Source organism: Triturus cristatus, chromosome 7 (genome assembly GCF_964204655.1).
Source record: "Triturus cristatus chromosome 7, aTriCri1.1, whole genome shotgun sequence".
Lineage (NCBI taxonomy): Eukaryota > Metazoa > Chordata > Amphibia > Caudata > Salamandridae > Triturus > Triturus cristatus.
Window position 1 is genome coordinate 636,583,867 of NC_140590.1, and position 20,889 is coordinate 636,604,755.

At 47.3% G+C, this 20,889-nt stretch overlaps 1 protein-coding gene across 1 annotated transcript in view; it reads right to left on the bottom strand.

The window, feature by feature from the left end:
* PITPNC1 (phosphatidylinositol transfer protein cytoplasmic 1) overlaps positions 1–20,889 on the bottom strand; it is a 1,057,002-nt gene that overhangs the window by 145,104 nt on the left and 891,009 nt on the right. The window lies entirely within an intron of this gene.

The following is a 20,889-nucleotide window of genomic DNA, read 5'->3' on the forward strand; positions in this document are numbered from 1 at the left end:
ATCTTATTTGTTCTTTCTGCTTGGCCATCCTATTGCATGCTTATGACAAAAGCAATACCGTAATTGAAAGTTGAACACTTTACAGAAAATCGGAGCACATTTTGTTCCCAACACAGAAGCAATATCACAAAATAATCTCATTAAAATATTATTGAGCCAATTTCAATTTATTTGGTATTTCAGATAAGATAATAAAATGTGTTATTTTTCAGAAAAAAACTAACCACTAAAATAATAGTAGTATGCAATGAAAATGAGTTTTCTGTAATGACATCCAATGGCACAGAATGACAGAGTTCCTTCAGAGTTAGTAGTAGCAGCATCAGTAACGCACTTGGTTTTCAGAGTACACTATTAACCTGTCCACAGAGTTAGACACTTGCTGCTGACATCTATGTACAATCCATAGATGACACGCTTGAATCTTTAAAGACCTAACTCAGCCTTTCATTCTTTCAGGGTCAACAAATTTAGCAGAAGGACTATTAACACGTGTTATGTACGGTGCTTCGAAAAATCAAACATGTGGCAAACATGTGGCAGGGCACTATCGTAAAAAGATTATTAACTAGAATTAAAATATTATTATATTATTCTAGCTTCTTTAATATCCTTCAACACAAGCAAATCAAAAGCAATGAATGCCTATCTTTCTCCTTGGGTGAGCGGCAATTAACTGATAAGTTCCTATCTCAGACACACACGTTATTGGGGGTGGCAGGGCAGGGGTGTTGAAAGATATTTTTTTTTAAAACACTTACCTTTTCCGCCGTCTCTGCTTCTTTTCTCTACTTGACTCCAGTCCGGAAGAAGCAGGAAACAGACAGGCTCGGGTCTCAGATTGAGACAGGGAACCTGTGCATGTTCCCCAACCAGGCTGTGCATTACAGCCTGTGGGGAACATGCAAAGTACACATGACTGTTTGTAGGCCCAAGACGGTTGGCCAAACAGTCACGCACACTCCTCCTCCCTGAGCCACCAGCCCGCCATGCCCTAGTCCAGCCCCGCAGCAACAAAAAAGAAAATGATAATAACGTTATTATCATTTTATTTTTCCCTTTTTCACTGCTCTAAGAACGGTGGGGTGATGCTCCTCTGCTTTAGAGGAGGAGCCGCCCCTGGATTATTCTTGGCTTCATCATAACAATCTTCAATTAACAAGGTTTCCAGCAAAGACTGCTCCATTTTTTACCTGTTCTTCTATATTAAGATGAAGAGAGTGGATCTGCTTTCTCACTTTGACATCCTAGTCAAAAAGGTGTAAAGGAAATGCATTCTGCAGCAGAATATCATCAATTTTGCGTTTCACCAATTCATAGCTTTACAATTTTCAAGTATACCCGATTGCAATGTGCTCTAGCCATTTAAATTAAATTTCTGGCTTCAACCGGACAGTGCTTCATCGAAAACAGTGTACAATAAATACACTACAAAGAAATCAATATCGTATGCGAATACGCCGTAGATGCATTGTGTATTCATGCCGACATTTCCATAAGCGTAGGACAATTCCTCTTCTTCTTAACTCTTCTCACTGAGATGTCAAATACATTTGTTAGTCTACCATTTGGAGCTTTTAACAGGTTTCCCTTTCCATCTCACATTAGGGTTAGCAACACTGCAGACGTTTCAAGCTCCTCCAAGCATATAGTGACTGATAATTCCACGTCAAGAGCTTTCCTACCCTCCAGGGTTGCAGCCTCCATTATTAGAGCATTTCCAACAGTGTGAGGAGAGACCTGATGATGAAGCATGTTAACTCATAAAACTGCCGTGACACCCCAGTGTTTTAACGAACCATGAGAAGGAGATGTGTTGATCTCCCAACTATCGCTACCTACTTTTCTCCCCGTTTTTTGGACAATTCCAAGAATTGGAAGAGGATGGCTCACTCACGTAATGTGACATACGCCATCATTTGCCACCTCGTCCCACCCTGGTAAGGTGGCACTATCAGGGCGGACTCGAGCTCAGGTTGGGGCTTACCCGAGGGAGTGCTTAGATATTACTTATCTTACCTGGATAAAACTATGATCCAGCTGACTGATTAAAAACACCTTAGGAGGGGAGGAGCCTAGCGCGCAACCAAGATGGCCGCGTAGGTGCGAGGCTCCCGAGGACCTCCGCGACCTCCTGCATAAATCCTGACAGAATCCTGTCCCAGATGAGGGGACTGTATTTGTGAGCCCGAGCAGAGGTGACGCCCGTTTTCCGTTTTTAAATCGGACCTCGGACACCGGCAGGAGCATCGATTGAGGTTTGCGGCCTTCTCCACGCCGGCCCCCCGTATTGGAGTTGTGGGGCGATCCGGACACAAAGTGAACAACAGCGGCGGGCGAGGCTGGGTGGCTCGCGTGCCCCGCGCTTTCACTTTCGCTTTTGCGCCCTCCTCGCTGCCAGGCGAGGTTGGGTTGCGGGGTGGTGTGCGGTGCTGTGGCCTCGTTGGGCTGCCCTGCCGGCCCGCCGGCTGCGAACCGTCCTGAGGAGCGGTGGTCGCCCCCCCCCCCCCCGGCGCCCTTGAACGGGATTGTCTGCCCCCTTTTTGAGGAGATTGGCTCGATTCGGGGATTGCGACCATGGCCACAAAACAAGATGGCGACCGGGCCAAGGTGAAGTCGACCCGTCGTGGCACGGCCAAACAATCCAATAACATGGACCGCTACACCCTCCAGAAGGGATCTCCAGAGGTGCTGCGTAGGTCCCCCACGGGCCCGACTGACGCTCCTGTTCCGCCCACGGACCTGACCCTCCGGGACGTCATGGGCGCCATCGCCGAGATGAAGGCCTCGGTGGACCAGCGCTTTGACACTCTGGCGCAGAAGATCGACTCGGTCCTCGTGGACGTGGGCCTCGTGAGAGCCGATCTGTCTAAAACGAATGACCGGGTCGATTCTTTGGCCCACTCTACCTCGGGCCTCACAACTGACGTGGCGGCCCTCCAACAGGAGGTGCGCAGGCTTGGCCAGGCGAGCGCCCTGATGAATCGTCGACTGGAGGATTCCGAGGGTCGGGCCCGGAGAAACAACGTCCGCATTATCGGGGTGCCAGAGGGACGAGAGGCGGAGGCAGCGGATCTGTTCGTGGAGGACCTGGTCCTCACCCACCTACAGCCTCGGGGGCTGAGCAAATTCTTTGCAGTGGAGCGGGCCCATAGGGTCCCCGGGGGTAGGCCTAAGATCGGCGCCCCTCCGAGGCCTCTCATCGCCCGGATCTTCAATTTTAGGGACAGAGACGCTATCCTGCAGACTTCTAGGCTCCAAGGGCCAGTCAGACTTGACAACATGGATATTAATTTCTATCCTGACTTTACCCCGGCGGTCCAAAAGCAGAGACTAAGCTTTCTGGGTGTCAAACGTCGCCTACGAGACCTGAATCTCAAATATTCGATGCTTTTTCCAGCTAAGCTGAGGGTGGAGGTAGATGGCCGCACGCACTTTTTTGATCGTCCCGAGGCGGCCGGGGACTGGCTGGACACTTTGCCCGGGGATCGGGGCCGGGGGGGCGGGGGGGGGTGCGGTTGGTGGGGAGGGCCCGCCGGGTCAGGCCTAAGGGACTAATGGTAGGCCTTGCTCCGGGCTGTGTTATTGTCACCATTGTCACCATTGACTATTAGGGTAAGTTCCCCTCCTGTGGAGGTCGTGCGGGGTCTGTTGGGGGATCTCCCTCCTCCTCTGGGGGACTAGTTAGTTTTCTTTCTATGGGGCGACAGGCACACTGCACTTTGGGGGGGCTGTTTGGGCTCATGCAGGGGTGCAGGGTGGGGGGAGTTCTGTTGGGATGGGTGGGTTGGGGTGGGGTGTGGTTCGTTTCTACCGCAAGGCAAGCCCTTTATTGTACGGGTGTTTTTGAGTTGCTCTCGGGGGGACAAATGATGGCATCTGTATGTGATGGGGGGTAGGGACCTGACTGTGTTGTCCTGGAACGTTAACGGGCTGGGGGATAGGATTAAGCGGGGTGTGGTCCTGCAATATCTGAAACGGATTTCGCCTGATGTGGTCTTTCTGCAGGAGACACACCTTATTGGTAATTCCTTTTGTGCCATGAATCGACGTGGTTATCGTTTGGTGGCCCACTCGGGCTTTATGTCAGGCTCACGAGGGGTGGGCATTATGGTCAAGACCTCGCTCCCGCTAGAAATAGATGAGGTGCGCCATGATGAGAGGGGACGCTACACTGTTTTGGGGGGGAGAATGGAGGGCAAAGTAGTCGTCTTTGTCTCAGTGTACGTCCCACCGGGGTTACAGTCCACCACCTTTGCGGACCTGGGACGCCTCCTTCTTGACCTTCCGGGGGGGGCTTCTGGTGGTCGGGGGGGACTTCAACGCGGTGGTTTCTGGGACTATGGATCGTTATCCCCCTAGGGACCTCCCCCGGGCACAGGCGTGGCTGTCGGGCCTTTTGGACACACTGGGATTGGTGGACTGCTGGCGTTTAAAGCATCCCACTCAGCTGCAGTACACCTTCCATTCGGGTGCCCATGGTAGCCTTTCGCGGCTTGATCATATCCTTGTCCCTGCGGCCTATGCCGGGAGGGTGGGGGAGGTGCGCCATTTGGCGAGGGGCATTTCAGATCACTCCCCGCTCCTGTTGCACTTTGATGTCTTCCCGAGGGGGGAGGGCAGGGTAGCTCCAATCAACGCTTGGTACCTGCGCGACCCCACTATTCGCGCTGACTTGATTAAATCCTTGCAACGGTATTTCGAGGAGAATGTGGGGTCAGTCCTATCGGCTATCTCCCTGTGGGAGGCTTTCAAGACAGTGCTGAGAGGGGAGGCCCTCTCCTTCATTTCCCATGCCCGGAGGCGCGCACAGGAGGAGGTGACCCGGATGGAGGCCGAAATTACTGAATTGGAGGGTGATTTGGGGAGTGGGGTGACTGACGCTGCGCTCCACGTTCTGCACCTTAAGCAGGCGGCCTATAGGGCCCTCGTCACGGAGGCGGCCAGGGGCCTCAGCAGAGAGCAACAGGGGCGATTGTATGATGTGGGTGATAAGGCGGGCAAGTTGATTGCGTGGCTGGATAAGAAGGAGAGAGCGAGTCGTGTGGTCCCGCTGATTGAGAAGACGGATGGTGTGCGTGTCATTGAGCCGGAAGGCATTGTTTCTTGCTTCGCGGATTATTTTCGCGAGGTATATTCCCCGGTTTCTCCCTGCTCGGAGGAGGATTCCCATGCCCTGCTGCGTGACATCGCGCTCCCCTCCCTTTCTGTGGAGGACAGGGAGTTGCTGGATGCCGCCCCCGCCTCGGACGAAATCGCCCTCGCCATCCGCTCGGTCGCTTCTGGCAAGGCCATGGGCCCGAACGGCATTCCCATCGAGTTATACAAGCTGCGACCGGATGTACTGGCACCCCACCTCCGCGCAATGTTCCTTGCGGCCCACTCGCGGGGCTCCCTCCCACCGGACCAGCGTCTGGCTACCATCGTGGTCATCCACAAGGAGGGGAGACCTCGAGATCGGGTCACATCCTATCGGCCTATCTCGCTCTTGAATGCGGAACCTAAAATCCTCGCCAAGGTGCTCGCCAACCGGCTGGTCGGCGTGGTGGGCGACCTGGTCCACCAAGACCAGTCCGGCTTTATCCCCCACCGCAATACGGCTCTTAATCTGCGACGCCTGCACGGCGTGCTAGCGCGTGTTCCGTTCGTGCGGGAGCCGGCCATCTTGGCGTCTTTGGACGCCACTATGGCGTTCGACACACTCGAGTGGCCGTACATCTGGGCGATGCTGGCGAAATTTGGCTTTGGGCCGGGTTTCATCAGCTGGGTCAAATTGTTGTACTCTGACCCACTTGCACAGGTGGTGGTAAATGGTCGAGTCTCGGCCCCATTCGGGCTGGGACGGGGCACGCGACAGGGTTGCCCCCTGTCGCCGCTCCTGTTCGCACTAGCCTTGGAGCCCCTGGCGGAGTGCCTGCGGTGGCACCCTTCTATCCGAGGTCTCCGTTGGACCCCTGAGTATGAGGACCGAGTGTCTCTCTATGCAGACGACATCCTTTTGTACTTGGCCTCCCCGCGCAAATCACTGATTGTCCTGGTTGATGTTCTGCACTCTTTTGGCCGCAATTCAGGCCTTGTCATCAACTGGGCCAAATCCTGTGTCTATGTGCTTTCCGGGGAGGCTCCTGTCCTCCCGCGGGGCTGTCCGATCCAGATTGCCTCGGAGGGATTTCGATACTTGGGTGTCTACATTACGCTGGACCCGGTGGCCCGCTACGAGCGAAATTTGCTTCCCCCCCTCCGGCGCTTGAAGGAGGATGTCGCGCGCTGGAGGCGCTTGCCACTCTCGCCGCTCGGCCGGGCAGCGTTGTTCAAGATGATGTCACTGCCGCGCTTCCTGTACGCTCTCCAGAACACTATGGACTTGGTCCCAGCGCGCTACTTCCGTGAAGTGGAAGGTTTACAGCGCCGCCTGTTCTGGGATGGGAGGCCGCGTATAGCCTTGGCAAAGTTGACGCTCCCGTGGTACGACGGAGGGATTGCCCTCCCGGATATTAAACGGTATTACTGGGCCTCCCAGTTGGCTGCAATTAATCAGGGCCTCTATGGGCCCGCCCTAAACCCGGCATTTGAAATGGACAAGATGCTCCTACCCGGTGGCGACTACAATCGAGCGCTCTACGCTAGTGTGCCCGATTCCCGCTTGACGGGACCCACGCGGGTCATGGTGCGAGTATGGCACGCGGCTAATGCAGCTATGGGTTGGAAGGACCGTTTGACCCGGGCGTCACCGCTGTATGCGTCTGAGAGGTTGGGCTCTCTGTGGACCTCGAAGGGCTTTGAGCAGTGGGACACTATAGGCATCAGTACAGTGGGGGATCTCTGGACGAGGAGAGGATTTAAAACATTCGAGACGTTGCAGGCGGAGTTTCGGCTGCGGGGCAGTGAATACTTTCGGTACCTGCAGGTCCGTCACGCGCTGGGCTCCGTCTTCCCAGACGTGGCCTCCATCCCGGAGTCCTCCCCCCTGGAGGATCGAGTGCTGGATGGCCATGTTCCGGACAGCACGATCTCCCTCATTTACAAGAAATTGATAAATGATCGTTTGGGCTTACTGACTGGCCTCCGCGAGGCCTGGGTTGCCGATGGGCTGGAGTTGGACGACGAGGACTGGATTTCCGCGGTGGCCTCTCCGAAGGAGGTGGCCATCCCGGCTCGCCTTCGTTTCGTCCAGCTTAAGATACTCCACCGGGTGTACATGACGGGGCCAAGGCTTCTGCGTATGGGCTATGCCGAGGACGGATTGTGTAAGCGTGGGTGTGGTGCTTCAGCGACCTTTTTGCACATTTTGTGGGAATGCCCGAGGGTGGAGCGATTCTGGCGTGGTGTGCATGAGGTCCTGCGAGCGGTTACGCATGTCGCGCTGTTGCCTGAAGCGAGGAGATGTTTGCTGAATGTGTGGGAACCGACCGATTACTCGGTTCCGCAGACGCGATGGGTGACTCTGGGCTATATGGTGGCTAAACGGGACGTTGCACAGCTGTGGGGATCCCAGAGGTCCCCGGCGGTGTCGGCCTGGAAAGAACACATGGATTGGTGCATGTTCCGAGAAAAGGTGGTGTATGTGGCGCGGGGTAAACCTGGGGCATGGGTGAAGATATGGGGCCCCTGGAACGCCTACCGCGGGGATATCTGCGAGCCGCCGTTGTTGCCTCCCGCTTCACCAGCTCCATCCCCCTAGTTTGCTCCCTCCCTCAGTTCCGAGCACAGTATTCTCCCGGTCCCAGACCTGTTTCCCTTCCCCTCTCGGGGGTTTTCAGTGGTTGGTTTGGGGTCCCCCATTTGAGGAGCACGTGCTGCCACTTTTGATCGTGGGTTGCCTTGCGGGTGTGTGTTTATTTATGTTGTTGTGTTGTATAAAATGAAACCGTATTGTGGGCTCAGAGCCACATGGCCCGCGTTGTGGATACCTCCTGCCTTAGTGTCTATGTAAAGCTAAGTGCCTCACTGTATGTATGTCATTTGTTATCGTCACTTTAGCGGCCGGCCAGAAGGTTGTAGGCCCCTACCTGTATATATTTGAGATTGCAATAAACGGTTTCAAAAAAAAAAAAAAAAAAAAAAAAAAAAAAAAAAACACCTTAGGATAGACCACAAAAGTGTCCTTTTATTCAAGTGGTATCCTAGGTATACTAAAAAGTTACTAAAGGAGTAATTACGAGGCAGTTATGGTTTTAACGCCCACTATGCGTCTCTGTATATGAATATTATGCCGCTGTATTATAAGTAAATATTCATGCCAACATGTTTCTGCCTTCGGTTGGCCTTTCCGCCAATGGCATTCATCAGGACTGTCTCTGTGAGTCCCTATAATGCGAGAAGTCAGTGCAGAGTACCCATAGAAAAGGAAGGTGTATTTGGAATAGACCTACCTCTCACATAAGGTTTGTCCGTTTGTAGGAATAACCTAAAAATACGAGTAAAGAAAAATAGCAGCAAACATTATTTATATACTAATAAACAACGAAAGTGGAAGAATAATTCACTCCATTTCTCTATGCTCTGGGGAGTAGAATTACGGTATGCCCTGATGTGGATTATGATTTAAAACGTAGCACTGAGTGACAGTAAACCAAATGTGATCTGGTGATTAAAAATTATATATATTCATTGGCACGACGTGCATAACTGGCACAGACACAAGTAAAGACACAGAGGTTATTTTTACCTAGTTTGTTTGCGCTATTTGCTGCATGGTATGTTCAAGGTGGGTCTCTCCTGCAGTCACAGCCTATTTTTCTGCAATTCCATTACTTTAACTTACTTTGTCAAAGATGAGAACCCACACGAATCCTAGCGTGCCCATTCGAACAGCCAACTGGTGGAGAATCCCCATTGGGTCATGCTTCCTTATGAACCGCCCGCAAAAGGGCATGTCTAATTTGGAAAATCATTTGCACCCAATGTTCCTGCCAGGGAGTGAAGAGAGCCCGAGGTAAACTGTGGGGAAAAGCGAGGTATTCCTTGCTGTCCACTGCGATCGCCGGCCTCTTATTCCAAATAGCAGACTGCTCCCATTCCTGCATGCTACTTGGGATGAGCGTTGCAGATATTTTGTTCATCTTGGTATGAGCTGCTCTAGGCTGACCAATAGGGAGGACGTGTCTTCCCCTGTGCTTGTTAGCGTACATAACCAGCACCGCCGGTCAATCACCTGTGGGGTGTCCGGCGTGCAATGTGCCTTACGCTGGTAAGTTGTTTTTCACGTCATTACAGAAGCGCAAGCTTGCTCTACTGTTCAAAGGAACGCCCTATTGCTTCCAAGGACATGGAGTCCAAGGGTTGGATGCAATAGGTATTTCCAGTTTTAAGTGCACTTACTTTGGCCTTAATGTCCGAAAAATTGAAATTACCCATAGTGAATTTGTCCTATCGCTCCCCTATGATATAAATATGTCTGAAGTGTAGATCACCTCGTTGGTTGATGTGGGCATGAATTGGGTATTTTATTCAGGATATCCACGTTTTTTAATTGTCGTATAGTTAAATTCCTCTGTAATGTAAACAAATTCATCTACCACTACCAACTTCCTGAATGTATTATACTATGGGGGTAGTGATTAATTAACAGTGTAAGGTCGTAAAAAGTTCCTTCATCCGTGCAATGATCCCCATGGGATATCATCATTCAATCTATGTTTATCGGTACATAAGCGGAATACCCAGCGTTGTTCAAATATTAGAAGTGCCTTGGTTACAGCAGTTTTTCTCTGTTCCGGCTTCTCTATTATCTACCATTCTATGTCATTTTCTGTGAGTTTCAAGTCAGTGTAGTTCTTGTCAGATTTGTGTTATCTTTTTTGCACCTAATTGTGCTTCTATGTTCTGTTGTCCATACCTTGATTTTATGTGAAGCATGTCACCCTTGGTTGGTAGACCTTTCATCCCTTAAATCCTTTTATAGCTATATGTTCTTTGTAGTCACATGATCATACTTGTTAACAGAACCAAAGCAAGATGTAAAGCAAAAACCAAACCCAATGGCACCAACTGTTCCTGCTATATAGAGAGAAGCCATTCCTTCCAGACTTCAAAATGGCCATTCTGATTCTGGTTTTGTCTCAACTTGACATGGACCAAGAGTTAATGGCCGGCATCCTCCAAAACCCACATGACACCTGGTAAGAATGTTTTTCAAGCTGTGGTGCACTTCATCATAGGTATTCAGAAGTTCAAGAGGTTAACTCTAACACTCAGATTTATCTACAAGGCAGCCATTTATAGCACCCTTTCATATTTGACCTCCCCGGACAGCTACACAAGACATACCCAGCTACATTATCACCAGACTGGAGACAAGAACGTACAGAAAGGGAAAAACAGATGGCAAGCCTTTTTATTTATGCTGTCAAGGTGCCTAATTTCATCCCAGTCAACATTTGTCAAATACCATCCTGCTTCAGAAAAGAGATCATTCAGATCCTATTCTTCAAGCAAAACCTCCTCGCTTTGTCACATCTCAGATACCAAACTTGTCAGGAACTTTGGGACTCTCTGGATGAAGCAGTAGGTGTGCCCCGGATAACATATTTAGTGGCCAGCCGCATATGGACTATGAAGCCAGATAAGTATATGCATGTGGATATTCATGTATCTGTCTTTCCTTGTCTGTCAGAAGGCAGTTTCACACATTCTCCCATGGCTCACACAATATGCAATGAGCTTCTTTGTCCTGCACAACCAGGCCACAGCTTCATCACAAAGTTACAAAGGCCATGAATGCACTTCTTATTATCAGTATTTCTGCCAAACTAAAGTGTTATTTGTAGAAAATATGCTAATTTCAAAGTGACCTTTCTTTCCCAACTTTGTTGAAAATATAAGGATACAGGTGGGTTAGGGTAAGAAGTACGAGAGTAAAGGCATGGGTGGAAGAACAAGAGCAGAGGAATCAGTTGAGATTCTAGGGGATAGGAATCGGCAGATGTACAAGGGTATAAGTAGCTGTAGGTCACAGGAAGATTGGCAGAATTAAAGGTATTAGGTTACTGCAAGAGAAAGAGGTAGTTGGTTATAAGTTAGTGCAGAGGTAAAGAAATATGGTTAAAAAAAAAAAAGACAGTTGAGGGAAAAGAAGGAAGAAACTAATTGAGACATAAGAGGAAGGATTACGAGAGGTGTTAAGAAAACAGGAAAATTCCCGACACAGTTGAGGTGCGTAAGCCTCCATGATTTTCTTGTTTCTTTGATGCCTTTTTGTTATGATATCTCGTTCTTATTATATTATACAGTATTTTTCGCTTCTATACGAAGGTTATGTTTATGTAAACTCCATGCTTGTTATATTTACTTTTATTGAGAGCTTATATGTATTGCTTATTCTTTGTATATGCTTACCATGATGATTATATTCCGTTCCCTCTCTTTTCCTCTCCCCCTCTTTCTTCTTTAATAAACTCAAACTTGAAAAAAAAAAAAGAAAACAGGAAAGGCTCTGCCCGTTCCCCCTATTGCAAATCAACAGAAAAAGGGGTACAGTGGGATATAAAGGGAAGATCTATGTGGTCCAGAAAAACATGAAGGGAATTTGCTAGGGTGGACTACACATCTTTGTAATGGTATTTGCTTGGCAATGTATTAGTGGACAAAGAGTCTCCAGAACAGGGTTACTTGAGTAGGTTTTTCTCCACAATCATATAGAAATGATGCAATACATATGGCAGCTATGGAGCACTCTCACTGTTTAGTTCCACCCTGTATGAGCAGTAAAGAATCAATGGCCAGATCTACTAAAAGACTTTGTGATTGGAAGCCCTGTGATTTGCAAAATCTCTGGGTTCATGACCACATCACCAATATTTGGCATGGACAAAACCCATTTAACAAGTCAAAAGGTTTATCGACTCGTAAAATGGGGATTGCAATCCATGCTGAATCACAATTTGGAAGGAGCATGAAAGGGACATTCCTTTTAAATTGAGATTCAATATGGTATGTGTGAATGATTTGCATGTGATGTCATTTTAGGTGTCAACAGTGATGTCACTGACCATGTCATGAGTGATGTAATATGTGAGGTCATAAGCAGTGCATTGCGGGGGGGCGTAAGTTATAGTTAGCTCAGCTAACTAGAACTGCTGAATTTCACTGGTTTTGTACGAGTGAAACCTTAGCTTAACTATAACATCCCTGTAACTTTTGTTTTTTTCAGTGAATTTCTACGGCTTTTAAGTAGTAGTCGCGTTTTCAGAGTGGTGGAGAAAGGAGGCTGGGCCGCCGACCAGTTTTCAGGAATCCGGCTGCGTAGGATTTACAGGAGGTACCAGGAGAGTTTCTTGATTCCAAGAGTTAGGTGGAATTCATGCCCCAACCAGTAGTACAACACAAGCCGCATTTGCAGAGTGGTGGAGAAAGGGGCATGGCCTCCGAAGACCTCTTAGCAATCCCTCTGTGGGGGGGGGGGGGGGGAGAAGGGGAAGAGGGAGAGGGAGAGGGAGAGGGAGAGGGGGAGTGGGAGGGGGAGGAGGGGGAGGGGGAGGGTGAGGGAGGGAGGGAGGGATGGGTGGATGGATGGATGGATGGACGGACGGACGGACGGACGGACGGACGGACGGACGGACAGACGGACAGACCAGGTTGAAGGCGCGTAGGTCTCTTTCTTGCACTGTCGGTGGCTTAAAACGAAATAAAAATGAACCACTTACAACATGCTGTTGCCTGGCTGTGCTGCTTTTCTTCCTCGCCCTCGGATCGAAGGGGCCATTCTCGTTCAAGAATTTTGGAAAAAATATATATACATCTACCCACTTGACATAGTTTATTGATAATTACAACATATATCACTGACCTAAGCACTGGTCTGTCTCCTTGTGTCACTATTCACAGCACCACTAAAAATACTGGAAATGCATAGCATTCATTTTTGTCATGTGAAAAATGAATTAACTAGATCTCCATATGTAATTGAGGTATTTCGTGTTTTTTGATAATTTACTACTATCTCATCTTGCTAGTTGGAAGTTGCTGAATTAATGTTTAAGTACTGTGTAATTGTGTACACTCAATGCTTGTAGGTTTAAATCTATTTTATTGACTGAAGGCACCTCTCTTGTCAATTCAGTGAAAATATTAATGGCAGCTTCTTTTTCATCTTTTTCTTAGTGCACTTTGTGGAGCGTTTTTTTTTAGTTGAATGTCCTGTAAATAACTAGTCGTATTGTTAAACATTTAAACATTTAAATGGTAATGAATGTACTGACTTCAGAAAAATTCAAGGCTGAGGTGTATTTGCTGAGACTGGAACGGAGTCAGCAGTGAGTGCTTAACTCGCTATGCCAACCTGTTGGGCCTGCTAAATTCAGCAAGCACTTTTGTGCCTTTCAAAATTAACCATATTGAAAACAAAACCCTTCATGTTGTAACTTTGTTAAAGAGACATGCCTTTAAGTATAAAAGTGAACTCTCCCTTAACCCCTTCCCTGCGGGGGTAATTCCCCCACGTTGCGGGGGGGAAGGAGGGGGTGCGGGGCCGCTGTGCTCGTGACAAGCTCAGCTCGTCATGACTCACAGTGGAGCTGAGCTCGTCATGACTCCGCCCACTTATTTATCACGCGTGGGCGAGCCGCGGCCGTCATGAGCACAGCTCCACTGTGACTCATGAAGAGCTGAGCTCATCATGAGCATGGAAGGGGTTAAGAAACGTCATTTGAAAGGACATAATGTGCTTGATCCAGATCCTAGAAACTACTGAACTTTCCCAGTTATTACCTACAACACAAATATGACACCCCTCCAATGACCTTCTCCTGATCTCACACATATTACAGACATTGATGACATCATAGGTGACAATTCCTTCAATGTTATATGAAGAAGAAAAACTACAGTACATCGACAAGACCTCCCCACATAAACTCCACATAAACAGTGGCTGATGCAGTACGGTAACGAAACCTTATGGCCCCCCCTGCAAGGGATGGTGAGGGGGCCCTTGGCATACCCATACGTTTGAGCTGACAAGCTGAGGGGGGCCTTTGTGTATAGAAGACTGCCCCCCCCGCACCATTACGTCCCTGGACTGATGTACCACAGATAGTCAACAAATGTTCTAACACATCTTCTTTACAGATAAAAGTCCTCTGTGCAAATGGCAGTCAAGAGATGTCCTCAAGGGCATTAAAGAGAAACATATAGCTCCTTTTGCACAGGCAGCAAACAGATTATCTCACAGAGAGTGCATGAAGACAAAATGATGATTTACCTCAGTTAAAAACTAGAGGTTCTGGAAGAGTATTGAAAGAGGAAAGCTAATAGTGATTTTCAGAGTTTCAAAGAACAGATGCACTCATTGAGATTCTATTAGCACTTAAAGCCTCAATACCACTGTCAGTAATTCAGTGTCCTTACAGAAATAAACAGAAGGAAGCCATTAGATCAACAGATAATCATGTGAAGGCTCAATGGGTGTTAAAGGCTGCTGTACCACTGCCAACAACTAGATGTCTTCACAAAGAAAGGAAAGATAGTAAGGAAGTGTTGTTACATATTTCGAACACCGCCATGCACGAATGAACAAGTACAGTAATATAATTGGTAATGTCATGCGTGAGGTAATTAGCAATACAATGGAATTTTCTGAGTTTTTAGGATTTAGCTCATAACCATAACATTCTTATGCCTTTTAAGAACATATGCTAGTTTATGATATTACCAGCGAACAAGAAATACTCAAAATATGTTGGCAAAAGTAGCAAATTCTAATGCTCCATTTGCCTATTATGAGCATGTCAGAGGATAGTGCTAAGCATTTGTTGTACTCACAGAGGCAATAAATGAGACACACACTCAAGAATAAATCCTGGACCAATTCTCTAAAAGAACACTTCTTTTTATATATATTTTTAGGCACCAATATCAGTATGATTAGGCAAGTTTCGAAAATGCAGTAAAAAGTTGCAGAAGAAAGTACTTTAAACACCGTCAAGTATTATTGTGATGGTCGATGTAGAATAAACGGCGGTAACATGCGTCACCGTCAGATAAGTTTGGAATTGCAGACAATGGGGGAATTGGGTGACGGGCAGGATAGTCAATCAAAGACCGTCTTGGTCGGGAATAAAAGCACATGGGCTTCTGCAAGACTTGTGCCAACAGGCATTTGGAGTCGGATTTGGTCTCTACTCTCCTAAGGCAGTGGTCTTTGAAGTCCCAGGAGCCAGGTTGAACAGGCAGTTCTCGATTACCTTGCCCAGGGACGCTCAATGCAGGGACACATGGAAATGTCGGTCACCGGGGGTGGATGCACCAAAAATGCGCATCGGTCAGTCCGTCGCCGTACGGCGGTTGTGTCAAGAATGTTTCTGCCACACAGGGATGCCACCAAACAGGAGATGCAAAATCAAAGAAGTGGGGTAGTTTCTGACGTCAGTCTTAGGTGCTGTGGAGTGCCCCCTAGCTGGAGTGAAGCCTGGAGGGGTCAGTGGCCAATTTGGCGGTCTACAATCCTTTGCTACGGCAAATGTCGAACAGATGGACATCACAAGTTTTAGCAACCACTCTTGGGGGGCTCTAGCGACTCCCCTGGGGAACAACCACCTCGATGGGTCCAGTGGCGAGGACTTCGGTCGTTGTTTCGGATGTTGATTGGCCTGCGTCGTGAAGGGGGTTGGTTCCACCATAGTTCATAGACTTATTTGGATAACTTAATACCCATAAAAGCAGAACATCTTAACAAAAAATAAATAGCAAAATGGAAGATTGACAGTACACAATGATCAAACATTTATAGTAATATAGCTATAACAATTAATACATTTGATGATATATTAAAAAGGAGCTTCATTGGTAATAAATAGATGATTTTCTGTTAATAAACCAATATATCAGCTAACAATAACACAGAGATAGTCAGCCAAGTGAGAGCTCAGTGATCGGGCATAGTCTTACGTACTCTAGTGGCAATTCTCAGGAAAGTGCTTGTGCGAAGGATCAGCTCTTCATCAACAAGGGAAACTAAGCATGTATAGGCATTATCCAGACTGATAGGCATTCTCTTTTTAAAAAATGGATTTAAAAGCCACCTTGTATATTTTATATAATACTTACAAAAAAATAAAAAATGTAAAATTGATTGGCTACTCGCCCCATCACAAGGGTATGGTACATGATCAAGATTATGATGATAGCCAAGAGGGAAGCACAATGCAAATCTAACAGTTCCTGCTCTAAGGCGGAATAATAGGCTCCTTTCCCAATGGCTCATGCGTAGGGTGAGATATGTGGGTAGGGAGTGATAGTCCTGTTCAATGGACATGTAACTGAGAACAGAAGATTTCTTAGATTCCAGGCCAATCCTTTCTTTGTTATATAAAAAGTAAAGCGCATCTCTAAGCTCCTTTTTTGGCACAGTGTCAGCTATATTTGGTTTTAGAAAGATATTTTCTTTATTGACATTGCACAGGCTTTGGTATACTCCACTAAGCCAGGGGATTTCCATCCCTTTGTCACACAAAAGGCAATCGTCAATAATCTCTCTGGTGAGGGAGGCAGCCTGGTTCTTCCATAGCAATAGCCAAAAAAGGGCAGGACGAGCGCGTATAAAATCAGATATAAAATTAAGATTGAGTTCTCTGTGGCAGATGTATTGCGGGGTAGAGATTGGGATGCCCAGAAGTTTCCTACAAAACCTATTTTCTTCCTGCTGAATGCAGGAACAATTTATAATGCACCAAATCTCAGCCCCATAGGTGGCCACAGGGACACACTGTAATTTAAAAAAATTTTAAATGGCTGATATAGCGCCGGTGGTCTTTGGGCGGGGAAGACTAAGAATTGAGTTGGTGGCCTTTGAGAACTTGCTCCTGGAGTGAGCAAGATGCTCAGTCCAGGAGCCGTTCGCAGCAAACACCAAACCAAGATAGGGAAATGTACATGTACTTGTCAATTTCTGACTACCCACTACAATGGAACTTAACTGTCGCTTCCCAGGACCACAGGACATTAAAAATGATTTATTAAAATTGACACATAGGTCCAAGCTATCCATGTACTCAACAAAAGTCCATACTAACCTACGCAGGGAATTCGGAGTGCGGCATATGAGGACCGCATCATCTGCGTATAATAGCACGGGAAGAGTTTTACCATTGATCATGGGGATGTCATGGGTCGAGGTTTTGAGCAGATCGTTGCGCCCATTGATATAAATAATGAAAAGGAGGGGGGCCAAGACACAACCCTGTCTGACCCCCCTTCCTACCTTAATTGCCCCCGAAACCTCGCCACTCATGCCGATCCGCACCTGCGCCTGGAGGTCTTTATGGAGGTAAGCTAGGAAATGTACCAGAGGTTCGTCCAAACCATATGCCAAAAGAATTGCCCAGAGCTTCGACCTATTGACAAGGTCGAACGCTGAGGACAGGTCCATAAAGGCCATATAGACCGGGGATTTCCGTGCAATGGTGTATTTCCCAATAACCAAATTGAGACTGAGACATTGCTCATTGGTACCCACCTTGCTACGGAAGCCTAGCTGACAGTGCTCTAAGATACTATTTTCCTCTGTCCAGGTTGAGATTTTATTATACAGGACTCTTCCCAATATTTTTAAAGTGTTATCAATTAATGAGATCGGCCTATAGTTACTAGGCTGGGACCAATCTCCCTTTTTAAAAATTGGGACTATGATACTCTTAGCCCATGTGTCTGGTAACGTAGTATGTGTTAAACTATTAAAAACATTTAAAAGTAGTGGAGCCCAAAAGTCTGGTTTCCATTTTATTAGATCAATTGGTAGCCCATCTGGGCCAGGTGCTTTGTTCCCAATGCTCTGTTGGATAGCCTCTTCTATGTCAGAGATAGTTAGCTCAATAGTGGTAAAAGGGCCATAATCATATTGGTCAAGCTCTGGTTGCGGGGTAACATAAATTTTTGAGAAATGATTCCACCAATCCAAAGGAGGTCCTCAAAGGCAGGCAGGCCTCCCAGGTGTCTTATGTTCAGCTGCAGGATGAGTAGGCTTTTGGTGCAAGAGTCGAAGACAACAGGCAGGGCGGCAGGGTTGGTTCCAGCTCAGACACACACCCTCTTCTCCCTCCTCTTTCCAACTCTTCAATGTCCTTTTTCTATTAGGTTGGCAGGATCTGATTTTAGGGCCCAGGGGTGCCATCTAAATACTAAATTAAGGGGTGTTAAGGGGAGTACTGGGTAGTAGCTAATGGGACACCTACCTTTAGGTTGACTACACCCTCCTATAACCACTTCCATTGGGAAGTTGGCATAACCCTGACCCTGGTTGTCTTATTCCTTCCAAGACAAGATGTAGGAATTGGAATGTTGGTGTTCACATCATCTGCCCCACCTTAGGGGTGGTACTGGCTGAAAGTGGGGCCACCTCCTAATCTCACAGATTTTCCCGCGTGTCCTGCCGCCAAAAGTGGAGCAGTACAGGGGGGTTGGCATCCTCCATTAACTGGAGATGACTGGGTTGCATTTCAAAGCAGCATCGCCTTTCAAGCGTTCCACTTTGGAATGCCATTTCGGCCTGGAGCAGGTGAGAAGCACCTCCGCCAAGAGCAGGATTTGTTCCTGGCCTCTGAGAGCAAAGGCTCTCACCTCATGAGGTCAGAAACATGTCCGGTGGTGGCAGGCTGGCTAAGGCTAGTCAGAGACCACACCACTGTTTGGTAGGTTTTCAGGGGGCACCACTAAGGTGCCCTGTGTGTGCATTTATACATAAATCAACCATTGGCATCAGTGTGGATTTATTACGACGAGATGTTTGTTACCAAACATCCCTGGGTATTGTGAAGCTACCATGGTGCTGGGGAACTCGTAATGACGGGTGTCCACCTCATATACTCTCGATGGCTTCCCTGTGCACTTGCAATATCCAAAAATGTCCCTAGATATTGTAGGGTCATATCTGCTCAGGCAGAGAGGACCACATACGTGATATAGTGCCCACTTCCTCATGGCTATAAGGCCTGCAGTACGATTGACTTACTTTTATCGCATGCAGTGTCTCTGGGCATGGCACACAGGGATGTGTGCCGTGTTGACTCCTCACTTTTCTCTGCACCAAGACACGCAGCCTGCAATGGCAGCTTAAATGGTCTTTGTGAGGGGTTCCTAGGGTGGTAAAATTTGTGTTGCAGCCCTAGTGGACCCTCTTCAGTCCAATGCCATAGGTACCAGGGGTACCATTTACTAAGGACTTACAAGGGTTGCTGAAGTTGTGCCAATTGTGGTACAGGTTTAGGAAGGAGCTCTGGTGCCCGGACCCCGATTAGCAGGGAGCCAGTGCACTTTAATTCGAAATCACATATTGTTCCAGGCAAAATGTGCAGACTAACCATGTCAAAAGAGGCACTTTCCTACAAGTGTCCTTGTATTGCCCTTACAGAAATAAACAGAACAAAAAGCTTAGATCAACAGATAATCTTATGAAGGCTCAATGGGTGTTAAAGGCTGCTGTACCACTGCCAACAACTAGGTGTCTTCATAAAGAAAGGGAAGATAGTAAGGAGATGTTTTCACATATTGCATGGGAAGCCATGGCTGTATTTCAAACACCACCATGCGCGAATTAACAAGCACAGTAATGTCATAGGTAATGAGGTCATTAACAATACAATGGATAGAATTTGAAGTATTTTTAGGTTTTGTCTGTAACATTCTAAAGCCTTTTAAGAACATATGCTAGTTTACGATATAACTAGCGAACAAGAAAAACTCTATAAAAAGGTTTCTAATAATAGGCCTTTGCCTTTAATACCAGGGAAGCACAGGGAAGGACTCTGGAAGTGACGTGTAGCCGATTCCCAAGCCCTTTATGCCTACTGGGCACTGCTTGTAGCCCTGCCAGTACCCTGATTCCAGGGCCTGTGGGATGGAACTGAAAGTCACCCTTGCCCACATCCTATGCCCACTATCCTAGCCCCAACACACAAGAGCATAATCCACAAAGGATGGCTTTTGGCAATGTGATGCACTAGCCACCCTTCTGGACTCGATAATACCTACGCCACCATTATTTTTCTTTTTTTTTTTTAACCTTTTCTGGTCTGCAGACTATTTGCCAAGTTCCCCCCAGTCATTGAAATCAATTCTCATATTGTTAGTTTAAATCAGGGTTCTCCAAAGTCGGTCCTGAAGGGCTGGATCCATGCCAGATTTTTAAGATAACTACATTTATCTAAATGGGATATGCTCAAAATATGGGATGGACTTGGCCCTCCAGAACCGACTTAGGAGAACTCTGGTTTAAATTTACGGCTTATTAGTAAATATTTTTACAGGGATATTTTTTGCCAAAGTCATAAACGCCATATTTAAAATATGCTTTCTGGGGAGACTTGTGGCTGATAGGTTCCCAGTTCCCTCCTTGCCGTGTCCTCAGAAATAAAATCATTTTCACAATGATATCTGTGAACTGCAGTTGCAATTTCTACTCGCCCTATGCTGAATATCTCAGCTTTTGACAATGTGTTGTGCCCACAATCCGTGCATCCAGAGGCCGTTGGGCTTTGGACATTTTCACTGAGATCTGGACATAGGAAGGCCACAGCTAAGATGAATCCCTGTCCAAGATGGCTAGTGGGCTGTGCCTAGCGTCCAATTGGTGCATAACACAGCCTTTGGACATGCTCTTTGCCATCTACCCTTCACAGAGTGGTCATGATGCATGTCCTATGAAAATAGTCATTTCATAATGCTGGTCAGTTATCCATCTTAGTAGACCAGGATAAGTCATGTCTGCTGAAGCTATGTCGGCAATCTAAAAAAAAAGATTATTTTTAAACAGTGAGACAGACGTGATATCTGAGAAGGCTTATCTTAGGATATAGCTTGTGCTTTAAGACGAACGTTGGAAAGTATTCAACAAAGTGGCATCAGAAATGAGGTATAGCACATGGTTCCTTCTTCATTCACTGATTGGCTGCAAAGCAC